Genomic DNA, 24373 nt, shown 5'->3' with positions numbered 1-24373 from the left:
GAGAGAGAGAATGAGAGAGAGAGGGCATGAGATGAGGGAGGGTCAGAGGGAGAAGCAGACTCTCAGCTGAGCGGGGAGCTGGATGTGAGACTCCATCCTGGGACTCCAGAATCATGACCTGAGCAGAAAGCAGTCGCTTAACCAACTGAGCCACCCAGGCACCCTTCACTCTAATATTTTTAATACAAAGAAAGACCTGGTGCTATAAAGAATAAAAAAAGAATTTGCTGACAAAAAATGAGGCAGTTGCTTGACATAACCAACATAAATGTGCAGTAAGAATGCACTATTTTTTACATGATTTGGGTCAGTTCACAAATCCTATTATTTCCTGGGAGAACAGCACTTGAGCACTTAATGATTTTAATTTTTGCTACGTCTTTGCTCGGTAATGGATTCTTCCTAGATATTCACTAATATTTGGTAATAACAACTGTGGCAAAACAATAAAATGTTCATGCCAACTTTTTATCAGAAAAGCAAGAGAAGAGTCTGAGAATAGGTAAGTCTGACATTGAATTTCAAGGTTGGTATTAACCATGATTTCAGGTAGGAGCCTTGTCCATGAAGCATTTAGGATTTACACTCAACTGCTTCCTGTCTTTGCCTAGAACTTCCCCAAAATTCCAATTATTCCATTTTTTATAATTAAGGATGGGCAGGGAATCACTTCGTTGGGCCCTTTGCTATATACCAGGCACTGTACAAAGGCACTTTAAATCAATAAGAGCCTTTTCTCATTAAACGCTCCCAACAGCCCTATAACGTATTATTATCATGGGCTTTTTAAAAAAGATTTTATTTATTTATTTGACAGAGAGAGAGAGAGAGAGAGAGCACGAGCAGGGGGAAAGGGGGAGGGGCAGAGAGGGAGAGCGAGCCCAGTGCAGGGCTCGATCCCAGGACCCTGGGATCATGACCTGAGCCGAAGGCAGATGTTTAACTGACTGAGCCACCCAGGGGCCCCATCTATAAAGTACTGTGATCTCTACTTTCTCTGAGGAATCTGAGATCAGGGAAGTTCAGTGACTTGTTTCAAATCAAATAGCGACTATGTCCATATTGCTTCAAACACATCACGTTGTCTTGGTGCTGCCACTTCTATCACTTCAATTTCTTTACCTACAAAACTAAAAGGAAACCACGATTTTGCATATCATTGAACTGCACAGATTATGAAATGATGATGCAGTGCTTTAATGTGAATCTTGAATCCATCCAGAATGTTGGTGATTTAATCTCCTGCCTCATATCTTCGCTTGAACTAAGTGAATATGGTGAATAAGCATATATTAGTAGAGAAGTATATTTCGTGGGGCATCTGGGTGGCTCGGTCATTGGGCGTCTACCTTCGACTCAAGTCATGATCCCAGGATCCTGGGATGGAGTCCCGCATGGAGCTCCCTGCTCAGCGGGAAGCCTGCTTCTCCCTCTCCCACTCCCTGTCTCTGTCTGTGAAATAAATAAATAAAATCTTTTTTTCCCAATATTTCAAAATGTTGTGTTTTCAAAATATTTGATCTTATTATTACATGAAATTTAACAAAATCTATAATTGGTCAACAGTTGTAGATTTTTCTCTCACTTGGGCAAAATGAAAGTTGAAATGTTTCTTTATGAAAACATTGCTCTATACAGTTTACCAATCTCAGTTTTTCTTTGGAGAAATGGATCATTAAGTGCTCACTCTATGAAACACCAATATGTACCCCATTATGGGAACAATTCACACTGTAAAATCAAACAAATATTTCAACTCAAATTGGAAAATGAATGAAGTCCAAAATGTACTTGAAAACAGAAATTAAGGTCGGCATAGTAGCAAATGAGGTTTAGAACGTTTGTCTAGAAATCAATAGAGCTGCTCTACAGAGAAGTATGCCTTTAATACTATATGTAAAGAAACAGAAATACTGCATTTAAGTGAGGAACTGTAGTGCAAGCATGTGGGATCTCAAGGAATATTCTGCCCACCCTTCTTTCCATTGTTAGGATGGGGTAATACAGGGGGAAATGTGAAAGTTATGTATGGTAGAGTTATTTTCCCCATTCATTCCATGTGCATCCTTTGCACTCCTCCTAAAACAGTGACACCAGCTAGACTATATTCTAAAAAAAAAAAAACAAAAAACCCTCAACCTTTTAGTAAGCCATAGCATGCGTAACACAAAGCACAAAAATCACAATTGTACACACTGATAAAATTTTACAAATGACCACAACCTACGCTACTCCTTTTGTGCCCTCTAAGATCCAAGTTACTACCCACTCCTGTCCCTCCTCAAGGCAAAATATCTTGACTTCTAACAGCGTTAAGTTTGCTTTGTATGTCTTTGGTAAATGGAAGAAAAGAATACATACTTTTGTGTCTGGCTACTCTCGCTCCACATGCTTGTGAGATTCATCCATATTGCTGTAGGTAATTCTAAGTCGTGTATTCACTTGTTGCTGTGTAACACCCATTCCGTTGTGTGATCATGGCACAGTATATTTCTCCTTTCTACTCTTGGTTTCTTGGGACGAATCACAAGGGGTGCCGCTACGGACAGTCTTTTACATGCTTTTTAGTGATGATCAGCACTTACTTCATTTTCGACATATACCCAGAAATGGAATTGAGTTATAGTGTGTACAAGTGTTCAGCTTTTTTTTTTACAAGTGTTCAGATTTATGAGATCCTGCCAAGCACTGTTTTCCAAAGTATCCCTGTCAATTTATAACCCAACCAACTGTGTCTGAGAATTCCTGAGCCGAAGACAGACACTTCACCTACTGAGCCACCCAGACATCCCTATGGAACTTGTTGTTTTTTCTTTAGTGATATTAAAATTTTCTTAATGCAAATGTTAATTGGCTCAACTTTCCTAGGAATTCATTTAGCAATATATCAAATACCTTATAATTTTTGTATCTATTGAGCCTTCCAATGTTCCCTGGAGGGACTTTTCTTAAAATAATAGCCCCAAATGAGGACAGTGCTTTCTACAGAAAAATGTCCACTGTGACCTTATTTATAATAAAGAAAAAAATGGAAGCAGTCTAAATATCTAGCAGTGCCAAAGGCTGATACAGTACTGGTATTAGTAATAATAATATAAATTCACCATACCTTGATGGTTTCCTCATATATTAGTCAATATTAAGCATAGTATACATATACATACATATATGCGTATAAAAAGGCTTGCAAATACTTCTTTTTTTAAAAAAAAGATTTTATTTTTAAGTAATGTATAACGTGGGACTCAAACACACAACCCCCGAGATCAAGAGTCGCAGGCTCTACGAACTGAAACAGCCAGGCACCCCCGGAAATACTTCTTTTTTCTCTCTCTTTTTTTAAAGATTTTATTTATTTATTTGAGAGAGAGAGTGAGAGAGAGAGCAGGAGTAGTGGGGGTGGGGGGAGGGGGCAGAGGAAGAGGGTGAAACAGGCTCTTCGCCGAGCAGGAAGCCCGATGCGGGGCTCAATCCCAGGACCCTGGAATCATGACCTGAGCTAAAGATAGACGCTTAACTGACTGAGCCATCCAGGTCTCCCTGGAAATAACTTCTTTATAGCAGCTTTACTCATAATAGCCAAACCTGGAAGAAATTCAAAGGTCCATTAACAGATGAAGATATGAACAAATTTGGGTATATCTATACAGAAACAGGAACAAACTATTGGCATCACAACTACATTGATAAATCTCAAAAACATGCTGAAAGAAGCCTGACACAAAAGAGTTTATACTATACAATCGCATTTATATGAAAATCTAGAAGAGACAACGTTAACCTATTGTACCATAAAGTAGATTGGTGGTTGGCCTAGGGCTGGAGATGAGGGAGATTGAATTCAATGGGGCATGAGGGAACTTTCTGGGGGGATGGAAATTTTCTATACTTTGGTAGTGGTGTGATTTTACAGATGTATACAGTTGGTAAAACATTGGGATACAGCTGAAGTGGGCCCATTTTATTGTGAGTAAATTATGTTACAAAAATTAAGAGTGACACATAAGAGACATAAAAACCAGTCTTTTCACCTCACTGTTCTGTTACCTGAAAGAAATGTACAGCTTCTGAAGGGAAACTGTTCTTCCTCTCCTCACCGATCTATTCTACAGCTGGTTCATTTTATTAAAAATCTTGGAACAGCTGGGCCCTGAGAGGATTTTTTGTAATGTGTGGATGCTCCGTTACATCAAATTAGATTGTTTTGAAAAATAAAGCACTGCAGTCATGTGTAACTCAAAGGCTATTTCCTAACACCAAAGGCTATTCCCTGATACCAGAGGCAGTTTTCAATGGTCTGCAAGGTGAATTTGTTTCGTAGCCTCTATTCATATTAGGAGTTTTACTTCTGTTCTAGAGCTGATGAAGCCGAATATGTGCCTGAGCTTTGGGGGTTTGGGTTCTCATTTGGACGTCATAGGAGAAAGCTTATTTCACCAATTAAAAAATTTAAAAAACAAAACAAAACAAAAACAAAGAGAGTCCAAGTTCTTGCTTAGCAAAATGCCCAGAATGTGTTTGAAACTGTCTCAACAGAGTCTTTTGATTATTTAAAGGATATATGCTTGGAGAGGCTCTGGAAATCATTCAGTAAGAGATGCATAATACTTACAAAGAGTAGGTATTAACAGTAAGGATAGGGGCACCTTCCTTCTCTCCTCAGACTCACTAGTAATCCTTTTTTCTCTTACCGGATAGAAATATTGCAGCAAGCAAACAACAGTGAGCATGTTTGCTTAGGCTACCAGGATTCTAGCTATAAAGTTATTTTCATTCTACCTAGTTTTTATTTCTCTCGATGCTGGAAGAATGACAGTGAGTGTCAAAAAACTTCGTTCACAGCTTTCTACACGTGTCCTCCTGGTTCAGATATTCAGAAATCTTACTGAGGGAAAGAAAATAGGTATTGCATTCTAAGGAGCTATACCAGAAAAAAAAATGATGAGAAGGTCTCTAGGGAATAGCCCTCACAAGATAACCCTGTGTAGTTGGTACCTTTTGCATTTTTTTAAAGACTGTTTTTAAGTAATCTCCACACCCAACGTGGGGCTCAAACCCACAACCCCGAGATCAAGGATCGCATGTTCTACCAACTGAGCCAGCCAAGCGCCCCTGGTACCTTTTGCATTTTGAAGCCTTACATTTTCCTATCAGACTACCAGAAATCTGTTACCATAAAGCAGGGATATACTTAACAGTAATACTTCTACTTGATATAAGGTCTTTCACATATGGATATAGTCTGCCCTATGAATGCGCACATGCGTAGGCATGCACATATGCATGAGCGCCCATAAACCTGCACCTATGCCTATTGCAGAAATAATATTCCATCTTAGTTTATTATTCCTTTTAGAAGACTTATTATTGAGTGCACTTTGGGTTTCCATACTTAAGAGGTTGTTGGATATAAGGAATTTTCAGCAGTTTTTGTTGAAATAATGCAGTTTGGTAGAACCAACTCATCTTCGATCTGCTTATGTCATGCCCCAAAATAGGAAATATGCTCTTGAAACAGTAAACATAATGCTATGCATAGTGTAGGCGGTCTACGAGTCTAATAGCCATTTACTGGTCATCTGTTAATGTTCAAGCAAAGACAAATATGACATGATAGTTGTTTTCCAAGGGCTAATGGAGGAGAGATTTCTTGAGGAAATATAGAGAATTCAGGGTTTCCTGAAAAATACATAATAACGATACTAACAGATCTGTATTGTCTCAGATTAAGTAGGAGTCTTAGAGAGTATGCAGGGTACCCTTCTGCAGCAGCCCCTAGGAGTGTTCACACAGGTGCTTCTTGAACACATGTAGCGACTAAGAACTTGCTAACTCTTAAAATAGCTCATTCCATCATTGGCCAGCTGTCTGTTAGAAAAGATTTTTCTCATATCAACTCAAAATCTATTGCTCAGTGACTTCTACACACGAGTCCCAGTTATTCCCTCAGGGGCAATAAGAAATATAAATCTAAGTATATTTTCTCTTTGAAAATATTATTCACTTTAAGCTTTCGCTGTATTGAAATGATAAGAGGCTAAAACAACCTTTATTCATTGAGTCACTATCACTGAGAGAAATCTTAATTTTTATGCTCAAAAAAGTATGCCATTTCCTTTCCAGAGACTATGAAAGAGCAAATGTTTTGAACGTTTAAAATGTCAAATACTGAGTAAACCCAGTACTGAAGGTATATGGATTTGATTTTTATAAAGGGAAGAAAAGGAAATTGAGGAAAATAGCATTTATTGACTATTGGACACTGGGAACTATGCTAACTACTTACACATCTATTAGTAATGACAGTGCTGTGAGGTGCTATTTTATTTCCATTTTTCAGATGAGCAAAGTAAAGCTCAAATAACTGATATTACTTTTCAATCTGAATTTCTCTTCAGGACTCTCCCTGAGATTTGCTTAGTGCTATGCTCACCTCCATTGTCTGCTTTTGTTCCTTGGTCACAGAGCCTGGCCTGAAAGTTTATTTAGCTCTACTGGTGAACAAATGTCCTCCTTGCCCTTTATCAGAGTCACTGGCTGCCTGAACTCCAACAGCAAGTTGTGTCTGAAATTGCTGGTGCTTTCGTGTGACAAGGTCAATGTCACAGTCACTCATTCTCACCAAGCTATAGTTTTCTCTGTCATCTTCAGGAGGGTGGACTAGCTTGAAAAGCTGGGCTCGTATGCTAAGTCCTATTTGGAAGGTTGAACTACTTTGACGGAGCCCTAACTGGCTCTTGTTAACGTCTTTTCTCTGGACAGCAGGCCTAATCCCTGATGTCACTAGTTGCTTTCTGGGGAATATATCTCCAAATATGTTGATCACCCATAATCACAAAGCTGTTAACCATGTGACTATATCCATTTAATCAGTAATTAAATAAACATGTAACCAAGTATCTACTATGCGAGGACTGGGGATGGAGATATAAATTTAGGAGCTCTTCGTCTATTGAAGTGAGGGCAGTAGCACCCATATCAATCATCTGTTCCAGAATTAGGGAGAGAAGACAATTCAGCAGGTAGCTGGGAGAAGGGTCAAGGATGACCCCCCTAGAGGAGATGATACTTTTAACGGAGTCTAAAGATTAAATACAGCTCATTTAGATAAAGGGAGGGTGTGAAAGATATTTGAGAAGAGAGAAACTGTACCTACACAGCCCCCCAGCAGGAAATTTGGGTAATGATTGGAACATATAGTGGTGGGGAGGAAATGTGAGGGATGATGGAGAAGTAGGCAGGTGCCAAGTGACACAGGACCTTGTTCCCACGCTCAGGAGTTTGGACTTGGTGCACTGGCACCACGTGGAAATACCTCCTTTCCCATTTTTATCATTGGCCTAGAAACCCTTGGACTTCACATCTAGAATTCTAGGTTTACTGCCAGGGCATGCTTTCCAGCCACACTCCTCACGGCTATTCTCCACTCTACTATACTCTGGAGACCTAGCTCTCTCCTTGTCTGCGTTTATCACTGTTGGTGAGCTACGGGCACACCATCCAGCTGTTCGGGGCTGCCTGACTCAGGAAAGATCTTGGAAGGTCTGCCTGTTTATAATTGTTAAATGTACTCTGCGATGTGTGTAGAAGGGATGAAAAAGTTTAATTTTTCAGAGACTCATAGGTTCCAAAAGATATTTTTTACAGATAACTTGACTTACAGATTTTATACGTTTGCATTTTGAGGAAAAAATTTCTTCTAGCTCAGAGTAACTGCACAGGTTAACAAGTTCATTGTGTGTGTGTGTGTGTGTGTGTGTGTGTGTGTGCACGTATGTGCACATTTTAATTTTTCTGGACAGCAAGGAAAACAAATCTAGGCTTTCTGGGTTTCAGCACAACAAACCTGGCAAGCCTTCTGGTTGGGTCTGGCTAGGGGACTGGCGTTGAGGAGAGCTCCGTGTTACAGTGTATCCAAGGCTGAATCCAACTCACCACTGCATTTAGGAGATAAGTAAGCCCGTTAAAAACTGCCTGAGCCATCAATTCAAAGGAGTGGTGGTGAGATAGATTTGGGTCATTAACATGATTTGAAATACTCTCTAACATTTCAGTTATTTAGTTCCCTGGTAATGATCCCCTGGCATTCCATAGAAACAGGCACGGCAGAAAGCCTCGCGTTTGGGGAACAATCTGTGAATCTGTTAAGCTATTCATAGCCACACCACTCTGAAGCCCACTTTCTGCAGCAATCTTATTTACTGTATATTATGACATTTAGTAAGAAGAGGAAATCTAGCTACTTGGTGGTGTTAATGTTGGTGTTAAGTTTTTAAATGGAAAACATCCAATTTCCATGTGTTTCATCAAAAGTACCATACAAAGGTACTTCTCTCACTCCTGTTTCTGGAACTCCAGGGTTGAGGGGAGAGCTTCACCTAGAAGGAAGGAAGACAGAAACATAACAATAAAACCCACACAGTGTTTTGCCGACTTTTAAAATGATACGATTTCAAGATTTGGTAGATGGAGAGGTAGGGAGTTAAAAGACTGTCCATGCCCAGGACTCCTAAGACCGGTCACCTAAGAAGTTCCTCATGCTCCATCCCTGAAATGTTACTTAGCCCAGAAAATACAGTGTGAATCCCTCCCATAACTTGCTGCCCCTAAAAGCTGAGCCAACTTGATCCCGGGATTATAGTTCAGGATCATGGATGACCCAAGGCTTAGGTGGGAGGAACAGAAAGAGTCTGGGGTCAGGAGCCCACTAGGTAAGTGTCTACTACATCATGTATCTGAACCCCCACCGACCTGCCTACCCCAATTCCCAGTGCTTACATAGTTAGAGCCATTATTGTTCCAAAAAGGATTTATAGCCTTAATCAAAAGTACCTACAAGACAACAATTTAAACCATACAACTTAGTATGTTGTACAAATTAATAAGTTTAGTTCATGTTGTAGACATGAAAAAATTCATACATACATACATACATATTTAATCAAAGCTCTGGAAGATACAGCCCTCATTAGAAGTTATCTTTAGTTAGAGGGATTATGAGTTATTTTACACCTATTCGACTCTATTTTATAATATTTTGTGCAATGAACAGGTATTACTTTTGAAAATACAACTGAAAAAAATCAGTGCAAAGAAAAAGCCAGGATTGAGGTTAGTGCCCAAAGTAAAGTTACTTTACTTTACTACACAGGAGAACCCACTATAACCTGTGAAGTTAGGGACTTGAGACCTGAAGAATGGTAAATTCAAGTTACTATGAACTTGAATTCTTCATCTGACAAATATTTTTGTCATCTACCATTTGCTAAGAATTGAAGTGTAGAGAGTTAAAGAAGATAAATACTTTTGCTGTCTTCAAAGAACTTTCTCTAGTGGAAGAGGCAGATATTAATCAAATAATAATACAATTAAGTGAAAATGTGTATCTGTGATAAGTGATATGGAAGTATGTGTGCTTATGCAAACATATAATTAAAAAAGTAGCTTGTTTGGTTTGGAAATTATGTTGTTCAATGATTGATTCATTGACTACCACACTTTGCTATTTGTGACCACATTATTTGCCTCTGAGCTTCCTAGTGGCCAAAGCAACCAAGAAATATGATTGCCTGCATGATTCATTCCCAGGAGAAGTAGAACTGTTTATTTTCAGGACTAAGACAAAGTTTCCATAAGGGACCTTGAAAAGAGGACACTCTTCAACAGCCTTAACAACATCTCTACAGTAAGTAGGAGTCTACTGCCAATCACGAGGGATTGGGTTCTTGTCTTTCATTCTCAGAGTTTCTTTTCCAAAATCTCACTGGTTCGATGATTATGTAAGAAATCTGAGGATCACTGTTCCTCCAATTTCATTTCCACTACTTCCATTCTATATGGACATTAGCCCATTATGTGGTGCTTCCTCCCTAGGCAGGTGCTTTGTTTAGACCTCCTTTTAGGATTTGAGTTTTAGCATTGTGGCAGAATGTTTTCATCCCTAGACTTGCTGGCCCCAGGTTAAAACATGTATCTCAAGCAGGTTCTTAATGAGACCTAATAAAACAATAGTAAGGACAATAGTCATTCTCATTAATGAGCATGTACTAGGCAACAGCCCCCATGCTTATCACTTTAAATACAATATTTAATCCTACTATAAACCTGTAAGGTAGAAAATTAGTCTTGTCCCTATTGTTAGGATGAGGAAATTGAGACAGAAAAATGGAAAAGTAACTTGCTTAAGGTTACACATCTACTACACGGTCAACCTGAGCTGTGAACCAAAGATTATATACCAAATTACCTAGCTCTCTCCAGTGCCTGTCGTTATTGATAATAGGCCAATGCCTATTTTCCATGTAAGGCCCTCCCTGGACTGGCTCAGCCCTTATCCTCTGCAATTATTCACACACTAATTCATTCATTCATTCACTCAACTAATATTTATTAAGGGTGTCTTACAAGCAAGAACTATGCTAACCATTAAGGCTATGACAGTGGGCAACAGAGATATAGACATACTTGCTGACACAGATTCACTAGAGCATGTAATTACAAACTGTGATAAATGCTATGTAGTCTACACAGGAGAACCCACTATAACCTGTGAAGTTAGGGACTTGAGACCTGAAGAATGGATAGTAATTAAATAGGCCAAAGTGTGGCACATGATGGGGAGGGGCAGTTATGGAGTATTTTAAGTGGAAGGAATAATTTGTGCAAAAGCGTTGAGATCGTAAAGAATGTGTCTAGTTGAAGAAATCACATAAAACCAGCACAGTAGGAATAAACGGACACTGAAGAGAGGAGTATAACATGAGGTAGGAGACATTGGTAGGGGTCATACCTCTGCTCATGTAAGTACTATGAGTAAGGATTATGGGAGATAGCCTTTTTTTTTTTTAATCAGAAGAGTAATGGAAACCTATGGATTAAGCAGGTGGTTACCATATACAGATTTGTTTTGTTTTGTTTTGAAACTGGTAAACAGTAACAGAAAACATTAGAAAAAAACAGAGACGTGGGAAACTAGTTAGGACAGGCAGCCAAGCAGCTACAGAGGCCCCGACTGTATCTACTTTTTTTTTTTTTTAAGATTTTATTTATTCATTTACATAGAGACAGAGAGAGAGCACAAGCCGAGGGAGCAGCAGAGGGAGAGGGAGAAGCAGGCTCCCCACGAAGCAGAGCCTGGGACACAAGACCCTGGTATCGTGACCGGAGCCAAAGGCAGATGCTTAACTAACTGAGCCACCCAGGTGCTCCTATTCTTCTCTTAATTGAGATATACTTGAAATGTAACACTGGTTAAGTTTAAAGTGTACAACATGTCGTGTCGATTGGAGATGTTTCTATATTGCAACATGATCACCACTGCAGTGTTAGTTAATACCAGGTCACAAAACTATCATTTCTTTTTTGGTTTTTTGTTTTAAAGATTTTAGTTATTTATTTCACAGACAGAGAGACATTAAGAGAGGAAACACAAGCAGGAGCAGAGGGAGAGGGAGAAGCAGGGTCCCCACTGAGCAGGGAGCCCGACACTGGGCTCCATCCCAGGACTCCAGGATCATAACCGGAGCTGAAGGCAGATGCCTAAGGACTGAGCCACCCAGGTGCCCCTCATCTCTTTTTTGTGGTGAGAACATTTAGGAACATTAAGTCTCTCGGCAACTTTGAAGTATGTAACACAGTCCTGTTACCTATCATCACTAGGCTGTCCATGAGCTCTCCAAAACTTCTTCATCTTCCAGTTGCCAATTTGTACCCTATGACCAACATCTCCCCCACCCCCATTCTAAGGCCTGCGTTTTCAGGGTAATATGACAATTGAGCAGGAGTCTACCTGCATACATCCCATTTGAATAACTCAATAGTTTAGACATACCCATTAGAAAGAAATGGGGTAATTCAGTCAAATAACTAGTTGTTTTGATAGTAATCTGACTACAAATAAACCAAATAGTCACAAACTAGGGTATGCAAAAGTGTAACTTACATGTACAAGTAATGCAACTCAAGCTCCACATCTACATAGAGTGAATGGACAGATCTATTACTTTCTAGCATTTTCAAAAACTTTAATTCAGTTATCTGTAAGCCGAACTCAAGTAATAAAACTTATGTCACTATTTCCTAGCTTACATTCAGTAAGTCCTCAGCCCTTAATGGTTAACTTCCCTCCCTCTGCCTTTCTCACTTGTGTGATGGAAGTTGATTAAGTTGTGGTAGTAGGGAGTGTGTGTGGATTATTCTGGCATTGTGGAAGTGGTGTCCGGCCACTGCAAGCTGCAGTCTGAGTCCTCCCATGCTCCTAAATCTCTAGGCACCAGCTCCCATCCTCAGGCACAATGCCCAGTACTCAGTAGGGGTTTACTGAGTGTATTCTTTGGTTAAACCAGAAGGAACATTTTTGAAATCTCACTGTTAGATTATCCACGGATGGGGCACCTGGTGGCTCAGTCGTTAAGCGTCTGCCCTCAGCTCAGGTCATGGTCCCAGGGTCCTGGGATGGAACCCTGCCTTGGGCTCCCTGCTCAGCGGGAGGCCTGCTTCTCCCCTGTCCACTCCCCCTGCTTGTGTTCCCTCTCTCACTATGTCTCTCTCTGTCAAATAAATAAATACAATCTTAAAAAAAAAAAGATTTCCTAAGATTAGTCACAGAAATTTCTTACAGACTGGACAATGTTGTAACCATGCTGTAACATCTTTCTAGAATAATGCTTTATAAATAACGGCGATTCCTACAAATATTTGATGAACAAATTTGAATTAGTTTATTCTCTGAAACTTCCATCAATTATTGTGCAGCTCTTGCTTTATTTGGTACAAAGTTAGGGGGCAGAAGTTAGAAGTAGGGAGGTTTGAATCAACATAATATCTCCATGTACAGTCATCAGATTTGTTTTAGGTCTCTGATTTGCTTATCTTAAGCTTCATTGGGCTGCGAGTTTAGAATGAGGTCACATTGGCTTTCTTTCCTTATTAAACTTTAATGCTCAATTTATAACATCTCAGCCCTATACTAACTCAAATGTAGGAATCCCCCAAACAAAGTACACTCCATCCTTTCTTGTGAACTACAAAGCATTATCGTGCATATGCTCACAGCTAATCCCCAGTTTCCTGTTCTCCAGCCTCCTAACTAGAGGCCACTATTTAGGACATCACCTGAGAAACTCACCACTGCAGGTATCAGTGTCTTTCTAGAGACATCCTTGGTACCAGGAATGCTTTAATCCCAGTGTTCCTTCACCAGAAGCCTGAGTGATGCTTGATCCTCTGCAGAGCTGGGAAGATTTGCCCTTGTCTTGGTTTGATCTCATCTTGTCACTTGGGCCCTGAAGTGACATTGTTCAAGACTATCTCAGGATGGTCTCCCTTCAACTGCTGCAAATTTATTTATCCTCACAATTTATGCAACCAGACAAGACAGGGAGTGTTTGCATTTCCTATCTCCATCAACATATATCTTTTTAAGTAAAAACCACAAAGGACATACTTGCATAGGCACTTGCAGAAAGAATCCATATTGTCTCTAGATATATAAGAGATCGGAGGGAGTTTATTTCCACAATTCAAATGCATGCCCAGGCTAAATACAGTGAATTTTGGTTAAAAGTCCTTGTTCTTTTCCTTGAATGATTTAGATGATCGTTTTAACATCTCGATAAACTGTTCAGGAATAGAATATCTATGTTAAAAAGTAATATAAACTAATAATTATATTACAAACATGTAAAAATAATAAAAGAACCCCACATATAAGCCAAAAGAGAAAATAGTCCACATTTATTCTTTTAAAGGAAAACAAATGTACAGAACAATAATGCACTTTCACTTACTAAGCGCCAAGTGGGGAATAAACAGGCTATGAGAGACACCAGGGGGGAAAAAACTGCATAATTACCAACTTCAGTAATAATTCTTTTTCAATTATTTTTAAGTTATAATTATTTTTCATTCATAAAAGATTATAGGAAAATATTGCCACAATGGAATGTGTAATCTATTCATCAGAGGAGACTGTTGAGATTAAAAAGTTTTATCTCAGTAATAATTAGAACTTCTGTACAATAACGTGTCAATAACTTCTAGTTTCTATATAATTTTTTTTAAAAATCTTTTTTCTTTATTTGACAGAGAGAGAGACGGCGAGAGAGGCAACACAAGCAGGGGGAGTGGGAGAGGGAGAAGCAGGCTCCCCGCTGAGCAGGGAGCCCCACATGGGGCTGGATCCCAGGACCCCGGGATCATGACCTGAGCCGAAGGCAGACGCTTAAGGACTGAGCCACCCAGGCGCTCCTAGTTTCTATATTATGTACCTAGCTTGCCTAATCATGTCTTTTCTCACTGACATCTTGTAAAATTATGAATAAGCAATTTCTAGAGCAGGGATTCCTAAATGTGGTAGCACATTGCAGTCACCTGGGAAACTGTGAAAGAAATCATTGATTTGGGGCTTCACGCCTAGAAATTCTGATTAAATTGATACATGGCGTGGCCTGGCTTTAAGAGACTAACAAGTCACCAGGTGATTCTAAGGGCAATGTTACCACCCAGCTCAGATTTGTGGTGAGGATGAAATTAAATAAACTGTGTAAAGCATTCAGCATCCTGGCACATGGAGTACATGCAATATGGATTAGCAATTCATAATTTTGATTATTATTAAGTTAAATAATCCACATAGACCATATATCAAAGAACCTGACACACTAAATGTTTGTTGGTACTGTTATGATTATTTAAATTACATAACTTAAACTATTTTTTTACTTATAAAATTATATTATTTAAATAAAGTTGAGTTATTTAATCTGCATTGCCTTCTATGGTCACATTACCAAATGTAAGCCCTATGCAGCAGTCGATTTTTAAAGAGCTTAATGAAGAGATAAATCTTTTGCTGCACTTAAAAAATAGACTAGAATGAAACACCTTGTCTTTTTAAAGATGAATTTGGAAAACATCCCAGGCCATCCATCTTCATGTCCAAAGTATACTCTGATAAGCTAAGAATTAAACTAAATCAGAGATATTATATGCTATACAGATGGAAGGGTTAACTTTCTCCTGTTGTCGATAAACAATTGCTTCTTGTACTTACTTTAATGTTGCATAAGAAGTGATATGCAAATGCTAATGCACAAACAAGTGATAGAAAGAGAAAGGGAAAGAAATAACAGAAATAATGAAATGAAGAGGGTTGTGTCAAATTCTCATTTGAAAAATACCAGGCTCCAACTGATATGATGTTGGATCAGTGGTGTATGCTTACTTTTATGATTTTTATATTGAAATAATTTTTAAAATGATAGAAAAGTTGCAAAAATAGTACAAAGTTCCCCCACAGAACAATGCTTCACTCAGTTTACCCTAATGTTAACATGTTATATAACCACGGTAGTTATCAAAACCAAGAAATTAACATTAGAATTGCAATGAACTAGCCTGCAGAATTAATTTCGATTTCACCAGCTTTTCCCCTAAAGTCCTTTTTCTTTTTCTGACCTAGGATTCATTGCGGGCTACCACATTTAATAAAGATATCACATCTCCTTGCTCTCCTCCAATCTGTGACAATTCCTAAATCCTTTGTCTTTTGACCTTACTTTTTTTTTTTTTTAAAGATTTGTCAGAAAGAGGGCGGGGCGGGGAGAGAGAGAGCGTAAGCAGGGGGAGCAGCAGAAGGAGAGGTAGGCTCCCCACTGAGAAGGGAGCCTGCAAGTCTCAATCCCAGGACCCTGGGATCATGACCTGAGCCAAAGGAAGACGCTTAACTGACTGAGCCACCCAGGCAACCCTTAGATCTTAATGTTTCTAACCTTAACATTTTGAAATGGTCAGTTGTTTTGTAGAATACCCTTCAGTTTGGGTATATCTGATATTTTCATGTGATTGGACTGTGGTTGTGGATTTTTAGTTAGAATGCTACAGAGGTGAGTTACCCTTCTCAGTATAACAATTCAGGACATAGAGGAGGTGGGTAGGTCTCATTTTTGTTGATGTTAACCTTGATCACTTTGTTAAGGTGGTATCTGATGGACCCAGTCTCTGCCATAAAGTTACAATTATTCCCGTTGTAATTAACAAATATCTTGGGAGTGATACACTGAGACTACATAAATATCCTGTTTCTCCTCAAACTTTTGCTCACCAGCTTATCAACCATTGGTGGATCTTGCTTCAGCAATTAATAGTGTTAAAATTATTAGTTCATGGTTATTTTCTGTTATTCTCATTCCTTCCACACTTATTAATTGGAATTCTTCAGTAAAAAAGAACCATTCTTATTGAAGAATTAAGCGGGTGAGGGAGATTAAGACTGGCAGATTTCCAGTTATAAAATAAGTGGGTCACAGAGATGAAAAGTACAGCATGGGAAATGTAGTCCATAATATTGTAATAACTTTGTGTGGTGACAGATGATAACTATACTTCCTGTGGTGAGCATTGAGTAATGTACAGAACTGTCAAATCACAAGGTGTGTTGTACACTTGAAACTAATATAACATTGAATGTCAACTCTACTTCAATAAAAATAAAAATAAACAATAAAAAAGAGCTATTGCTCTCCTGCATTGACTGATAATCTACAGGTTTTCACCCAGTATTATAATTACTTATTTTGTTGTTTAAATTGTTTCCACTTTCTCCACTGGGAACTCTTTCAGGTTGATGTCTCTGCCCCTTTGATGTGATGCCTCCTTCTTTGGGCACTTAATTTTTGACACTGCGAAACGTTCCAGAACTATTTTGTATTTTCTCTGACCTCGTCCTAGAATCAGGCACATTTCCAGGTGACTCTGTCTCTTATAACTGGAGAATGGTATTTAGAAACTATTACCGGGGTATAAGGTGTACTCACTGCTACTGGGTATCACTGCTCCTAGGCCTTCTCAGTGAGCAGAAATTGGAAATACATATGTTTAACCTATGCCTACATACACATCTATATTTATTTCTCTCTATATATCTATCTAGACATCTATCATCTAGCTATGTATATGTTAACAAAAACATGCATTCATAATGATATCTCCAATTCCAATCCAACACCATGAGATTCATTCTAGGACTCACTCTTTCCACGTTTGTAGCTTATTTTCTGACAGTGAGAACTTGTTCTCATATTCTACAATATATTTATTTATTTCTTCAGTGCTGGTGCATGCATGCATACAGTAGTTTCAGAATTGTTAACCCATACTTGCATGGGTTATTATTAACCAGTATATTCCAGTTATTAACTGGAGTGTAAGTGTTACGTAGAGTTATTTTTGTCTTTACTTATACAGTGTTTAATCAAAATATTTTTCCAAAGTAACTTAACTTGAACCCCAAATATGTTTTTCCAAATATTTGCTGATGCGTCAAACTCCTTAGTAGGTAAAGAAACATCATTCTTTCCATAATCAAGATGAAATTTATCAAATATTCCACACCTTCATTTCATCCAATAGTATCTTATGAAGCATTATCTTCCGGCAGGCCATGATATATTTGCATATTTTTGACCATTAAACATTTCTTGAGTTGAAGCCAAAACTTTTCTCTCCAGTTTCTACACATCGGACAAGTTTATAAATTCCATATTTAAATAATACAGAAGTTGACTTATAAGAGTCAATTAATTCTTGTCATTTAATTCTTTAGGGGTACATACTGGGACCATTACATTTTGTGTAAATGTGCATATTAATAAAATAGAAGAAAAAAAAAACCCAAAACCAAGAACTTTATTCTGGTTGTAACTGGAAGACATGGCAAACCTTATACTATGATCTTATCTATTTTTTTTACTACTAGTGAACTGGGGACACACAAAACATATGTAATGGTATGAATATGTATATTTACAAAAAAAGGTCTATTATTAATACATGCTCTGTGATACTCCTTTTGTGGAGTAATTCTAGATGGATTATCTTCTTTATAAGAAACTCCTTTGCTAGGTGTCTTCTTCCTGCCTTATCTTCGGCGTTTTTGTTCTCAGAGCTGCCGATAGCAAGATGTCTTCAGGAAATGCCAAAATTGGGCATCCTGCCCCCAACGTCAAAGCCACGGCTGTTATGCCAGATGGCCAGTTCAAAGACCTCAGCCTATCTGACTACAAAGGAAAATACATTGTGTTCTTCTTTTACCCTCTTGACTTCAGCTTTGTGTGCCCCACGGAGATCATAGCTTCAGTGACAGGGCAGAAGAATTTAAGAAACTCATCTGTCAAGTGATTCGTGCTTCTGTGGATTCTCACTTCTGTCACCTGGCATGGATCAACACACCCAAGAAACAAGGAGGACTGGGACCCATGAACATTCCCCTGGTATCAGACCCCAAGCGTACCATTGCTCAGGACTATGGGGTCCAAAAGGCTGATGAAGGCATCTCGTTCAGGGGCCTCTTTATCATTGATGATAAAGGTATCCTTAGGCAGATCATGGTAAATGACCTTCCTGTCGGCCGCTCTGTGGATGAGACTCTGCGACTGGTTCAGGCCTTCCAGTTTACTGACAAGCATGGGGAAGTGTGCCCAGCTGGCTGGAAGCCTAGCAGTGATACCATCAAGCCTGATGTCCAGAAGAGCAAAGAATATTTCTCTAAGCAGAAGTGAGCGCCGGGTCATTTTAGGGCTGGGCTGCAGTGGGGGGCCATGAAAACAAAATCTCTTTTGTACCATTGTCATGCTCAGAACATAAGACTTTAGACTCTGTGCAGGTGTGGTATGGGGACAGGACAGGCCTTTCCTGCAGGAGTTGGGGAGGTGAGGCTTCCTTCCTCTGGAGAGAAGGGCCCGAGCTGTTATGGGGCAGGCCAACTGTTATGTACAGTAGCAGGGCATCACTTTTTGTCTTTTGTTGTTTCTATTGCACTTGAACTGAGGAAAAAAAAAAAAGAAACTCCTTTGCTATTACTGAGATCTTTTTCACAAAAGCAGACACTAATAAAGTGAAAGATATGTATCTTGTGTGGATAACTGAAGTCTGTGACCCATAATCTGTTCAGTGCTTTAAAAAAAAGCCGATCTTTTAAAATACAATTATTTTATCAATCAAAGGGTAAAGAACATTTATCATTATTAGTACCATCATCTTTCTTGTAGATTTTCTCAGCTGCTTGAGAGCTAGTTCATATTTATAGATTTTGCTTTCTGCATGATGGCATGGGGCCAAGACAGCAGCTAAATGAGGAAGAAAACTTTCAGAAAGCCAAAAGTGCCTCTGCTTCTGGGCAAGCAGCGGTAGGGTGATATGCAGACTTGGGAGGATTGCCAAAAACCTAAGGCCTCGGAATTCACTCAGCCCCAGTAGACAGTGGGTGTGGCTTGAATTAGGAAGGGGGTTGTCTTTCTTGGTGTTTTTAAAATCCTTTTGTTTCGGGTTACATTCTCTCACTCTACGGCTTAGCTCATAGTGGATGCTCAAAAAGCACTTCCTGAATGAATGAGTGAATGAATGAACGGCTTGTCAAGTATTTGCTGTTAAGGGCCATGGGAAAGATACCAAAACCTGCAGCTCAACAACCATGCTTTCCCAGCTGCCTTTGGGGTCAAATTTAGTAGTGAGTAGGGGCAGAGGTTCCTGAAGAATCTTTCATCCATACTCTGACCAAAGGCCTCATGAGTTCGAAGAGGATGATGAAGCTGAAATTCTTGATAAATCTTCTCAGGATTTGTCTTCAGTAATTGATCATTCCTTCAGGCTATTGATTTTCCTTTTAAAGAAAAATTACTTTCTTTCTCTTTTCAAGTTACTATGAATGAACAGCGGCATTCATCATTGTGAGCAATTCTTACTCCAATTTAATTTAGCTGTCATCCATAAAATATCCCAATCTTAGGAACAGAGTAGGATTATTGTTTGAAATCATTTTCTCATCTTTTGCTATCTCCTGATTTGATCAAAATCAATATAAACTAAATGATTTCAGAGCTTCAGATGGGAAAGTTACCTTCTCATAGGGATAGAAACTTGCTTCTTAGCACTAAATAATTCTTTGACAGCAAATAGTACATTGGGATTTAAAAAGGAAAGGAAAACATATAGAAATTTCTGCACATGCATATTCTATTTGCAGCATCTATATACCTTATAACAGTCTATTTTAAGCTGATAACAATTTTAATTGCATCTAAAAATTCTATACTTTTCTTCCCCCACTTTATATTTTTATGTCACAATTCACATTATCTTTAGTGTGTTCATTAAGAAAGTATTGTATCTATAGTATTTCAATACTTTTGCCTATTTTAAAAATGATTTTATTTATTTATTTGACAGGGAGCGCACGCTCACATACAAGCAGGGGGAAGAAGAGAGGATGAGGGAGAAGGAGGCTCCCCACCAAGTAGGGAGCCCCATGTGGGGCTCGATTACAAGACCCTGAGATGACCTGAACTGAAGACAAGACACTTAACTGAATGAGTCACCTGGGCACCCCAATATTATTGCCTGTGGTAAAAGTGCTTTCCTCACAGTATTAGAGTATTCTGAATTTGATTATACACTTACCTTTACCAGTGCTGGGTTCCCAGACTGACAGGACTGGAGCTGAGTTACATGACTGTTATGGGGTCCACAGTTTGGGTCTGCGGATAGCAGGCCTGTCACCAGGGGCACAGGCATGTGTGGTTCTTGTTAGATTCCCATGTGGATGGGACTGCTCCCGGACTGCATGTGAGCAGAACTGAGTCAGTCTTTGGGGCCACTTCCAGGTTTTCAGTCTAGCCCACAGAGAGTGGGCCTGTTACCAGGTACACTGATGGGTTTGATTCCCGCTAGGTCTCAGAGAGGGCTCCCTGGGTGGATGGGACTGCCTCAAGGACCATGGTAGGTGGGGCTGGAGCTGGGTCACAGGGCTGTTCCAGGGTCCGTCCACAGGAATTAGATCAGCAGGCCTGCCACCAGGGATTTGAGTAGGCATGTCTTCTGTCCGTTCCATGAGTGGCCAGGACGTCCCCCGGACCACTGCAGAGTGGGGCTGGAAGTGAGTCTCAGAGCCTCTTCAAGGTCCACAGGTGGGACTGAGTTCATCCAGCCTGCTACCAGCTGCATGGACTGGTATCATTGGGTCTCTGGGACAGCCGGACTGGAGCAGGGTCACAGGACAGCTTTGAAATTGTGTCCTGATTGCCTGTTATAAGGGGCAAGAACAGGTGTGGCTCCTCCTGGGTCCCTGTGTAGGCAGGAATTTTTTTCTGGACCAGCAAGAGAGCAAGGTTATAGCTAAGTTATAGGGCTGCTCCAGAACTTACGATCAGGTCCATGGTTGGTGGGACCATAACCTGGGGGTATATGGATGTGGCTCCATCTGGGTCCATGGGAAGATGAGGCTGGTTGCAGGATGGCAGCCAAGTGAAGTTGGATCCAAGTACATAGTGAGTTGGGGCTCCTTTTGGGCAGTAGGTAGTACCGTGTTTGGTAAGCCTCCCACCAGAAAGTGGGCCTGCCTTTTCAAAGCGGCACATTTCAGTCTTGGGGTTCATTGGGGTTTTGCAACCTCTTACCTGGATCCCAAAGTTCCCACAGTGGCACTTTTGTCCTTGGATAACTGTAAAATTGTTTTTGTTGGGGGACATGAACTTGAGACCTCCTATTCCTCCATCTTGCTGATGTCACCTCCTCTCGGAGGTCTTGGTTTGCATTTCCTTAATGATTAGTGATGCTGAGTATCTTACTGTGCTTCTTGGTAATAGACCTATTACCTTTGGAGAAGGGCTATTCAAGTCATTTGCCCTTATGTTAATCAGGTTTTGTTACCTAGAGTGTTGATCTGTTGGTGTTCTCTTTTAAAATTCAAGATATTAACATCTTATCAGGTATAGTATTTTCAAATGTTTTTCTCCAGTTCATGGGTTGCTTTTTAACTCTGTGGATAGTTTGTTTTAATATATAAAAGTTTTTATTCTTATAAATTCCAATTTATATGGTTTTTCTTTTGTTACCTACACTTTTGGCATCACATCTAAGAAATCACTGCCAAATCCAATGCCATGAAGTTTTCCTCTATGTTTTCTTCTGAGAGTTGGCTCTTAAATTTAGGTCATGGATCCATTTTTAGTTAATTTTTGGATTTGGTATAGGGTAGGGATTCAGCTTCATTCTTTTGACTGTGGATACCTAGTTTTTGAATACTATTTGTTAAAAAGACTGGCTTTTCCTCATTTGAATGATCTTGGCACCCTTGTCAAAAACTTATTTTTAATTAAAAATTGCATTTCATTTATTTTTAGCAGAAAAAGTATTGGTCCTTATTAAAACGCAAATATGAAGGTTTAATCTACCATCTCATACACCTGATAAATGTTACTCCTTTGGCTAACATCAACTATAATTCATCTCAATAAACAATATTTTGGAGATAGCCATCGAAAATGATGATGTTACAGAATATCCTACTCTGCTGGTTCATATATAGGCCACTTTACCACTGTTAAAATAATTCAAAATTTTGGAGCTTTGGTCATGAAGAAACAAAACCATTCATATATTTTGATGATCTTAGTCAACAAACTGAAAAGAATATTAATGAACATTTTTAATTGATTTTCTCATTTTTCATTAAAAACCAAAAATCATCTTGCCAAATTGACAAATGTTTTATATCATCAGCTATTTGGGTCTACAGTCCAACATTGGTAGCATCCGATTGTATTGGTAAACACACTGTCCGAAGCACTGACACCAATGATAAAACAAGGTAAAATAAATCACGAAAACCTTTCCATCGAGCCATTATGAACAGTTTGTCAAAGAGAAAAAATCCAGGTACATTTTGAACAAAAGAATAAGTCTCAGGGAAAAGCATGTGTCTGTTTGCAGCCTCACCATAGGGAAATCTAATTCATGTTTGCTTAAATTTACTGGAAAAAAAGACCTTGAAAATGAGACAATCTTTGTTCTAATATTCTCATTTAATCCATACATGAGTGAACTGTGCTAAGAACTGCACCTAAGTGATTTGTAGAATTCTTTCCCAATTCTCTCACCTTTTAAAGAGAATTTGTTCTGTATAGTGGGAATATTCATGTGAATAATAAATGAGAACGTAAACACAACTTTTGGGAAATGTGAAAAATCTTTTCAATTTTCTTATATAGGCTGTATTTATTATAGTGTAGAGATTTATTTAGAAATAAATAATTTAGAACCTTGGAAACTTTACCATCTCCAACAACAATATATTTGGAGGTTTTAACAAGCTTGGGTTTTTTAATAGAATTCTAAAATGAAGAGGAAGAAAGTAGGTGTGAGGGCATCCTCTTCAATACTGCAATGAATGAACAAAAGAAACAAATGTAAGTAAGGCCAGTTTACCAAACCACACTGAAACTGGAGAGGGAGAAAGATTCCTAGTTTCTAGGAATTTGAAAGAAAGGCATTCTTTTTCTTTGTCGCAAGTAGCTACAGTCCAGGTTAGCAAAGTGGGGCTTAAGCTAGAAAGAGCTTTAGTGACTGGCAGTGGGCATCTCAATGAGTGGTATGAGAATGAGAGATTTTGAACAAGACCTGAACATGAGAGCAAGACCTTCATGCATATTAAAGCTTCCAACACAGTTTTTGTGATTTAAAGGCAATCATTTTCTAAATATTTCTATTTCTCTTTGTAGACATTTTGTAAGACCCTGTATCAAGTTTGCAAGTTTAGCTTAGGTTAGCTTTATTAACTTTGTAATTTCACATACTCAGTTGAAAGGAGGAGGAAGAGGAAGCGGGGGAAGACAGGGAGAAAGAGAGAGAGGAATCCATTGCCTATATAAATATTTTTAAAAAACACTGCTTGAGCCCAAAAGGAATACCTATAGCTGTGATTAAAAAAACATCTGAAAATCGGGTAAGGTCAGATAAAAAAGAAAAACACAGCATCTTAAAAGGGCAATAAAAAGAACTTTTTTCAGGGGCGCCTGGGTGGCTCAGTCGGTTAAGCGTCTGCCTTCGGCTCAAGTCATGATCTCGGGGTCCTGGGATCGAGTCCTGAATCAGGCTCCCTGCTCGGCGGGAAGCCTGCCTCTGCCTCTCTCACTCCCCCTGCTTGTGTTCCCTCTCTTGCTGTCTCTCTCCCTGTCAAATAAATAAACAAAACCTTAAAAAAAAAAAAAAAACTTTTTCCCTCCTTTTTTGATTCTTTGATGAAGAAAGTACTAGAATTCTTTTAGAACATAGTATTTTGGAACTGTAGGCCTAATCTACAAACTTTTCAAGGTAATTATTTGACCCAGTTGGTTGTTTTGCTTTTTTCCATTTCAATTTCCTGGGTAGTCATAAAGTATTTCATTTCTAGCATAGAATGGGCTCGTCTAATATTCCAAAACCCAAGAATAAGTAAGGCATGTAGAATCTAATCTATGAGTTGATATGCATTTGACTTTCCTATGAAACTTGTTTCTTTCTGGTTCCTCTACACAATATATCTTTTTTTTGATAATGTACA

General features: G+C 39.0%; 1 pseudogene; it reads left to right on the top strand.

Moving 5' to 3' along the window:
• The first annotated feature begins 17943 nt into the window (after positions 1 to 17943).
• LOC114224601 (peroxiredoxin-1 pseudogene) lies at positions 17944 to 18557 on the top strand (annotated as a pseudogene).
• The last annotated feature ends 5816 nt before the right edge of the window (positions 18558 to 24373 follow it).

This window comes from Eumetopias jubatus, unplaced genomic scaffold (genome assembly GCF_037043125.1).
Source record: "Eumetopias jubatus isolate StellerSeaLion01/CBP00866 unplaced genomic scaffold, mEumJub1_p1.0 scaffold_11, whole genome shotgun sequence".
NCBI lineage: Eukaryota > Metazoa > Chordata > Mammalia > Carnivora > Otariidae > Eumetopias > Eumetopias jubatus.
Note: the sequence above shows the minus strand (reverse complement) of the source record. Positions and strands in the feature narration are given on the sequence as shown.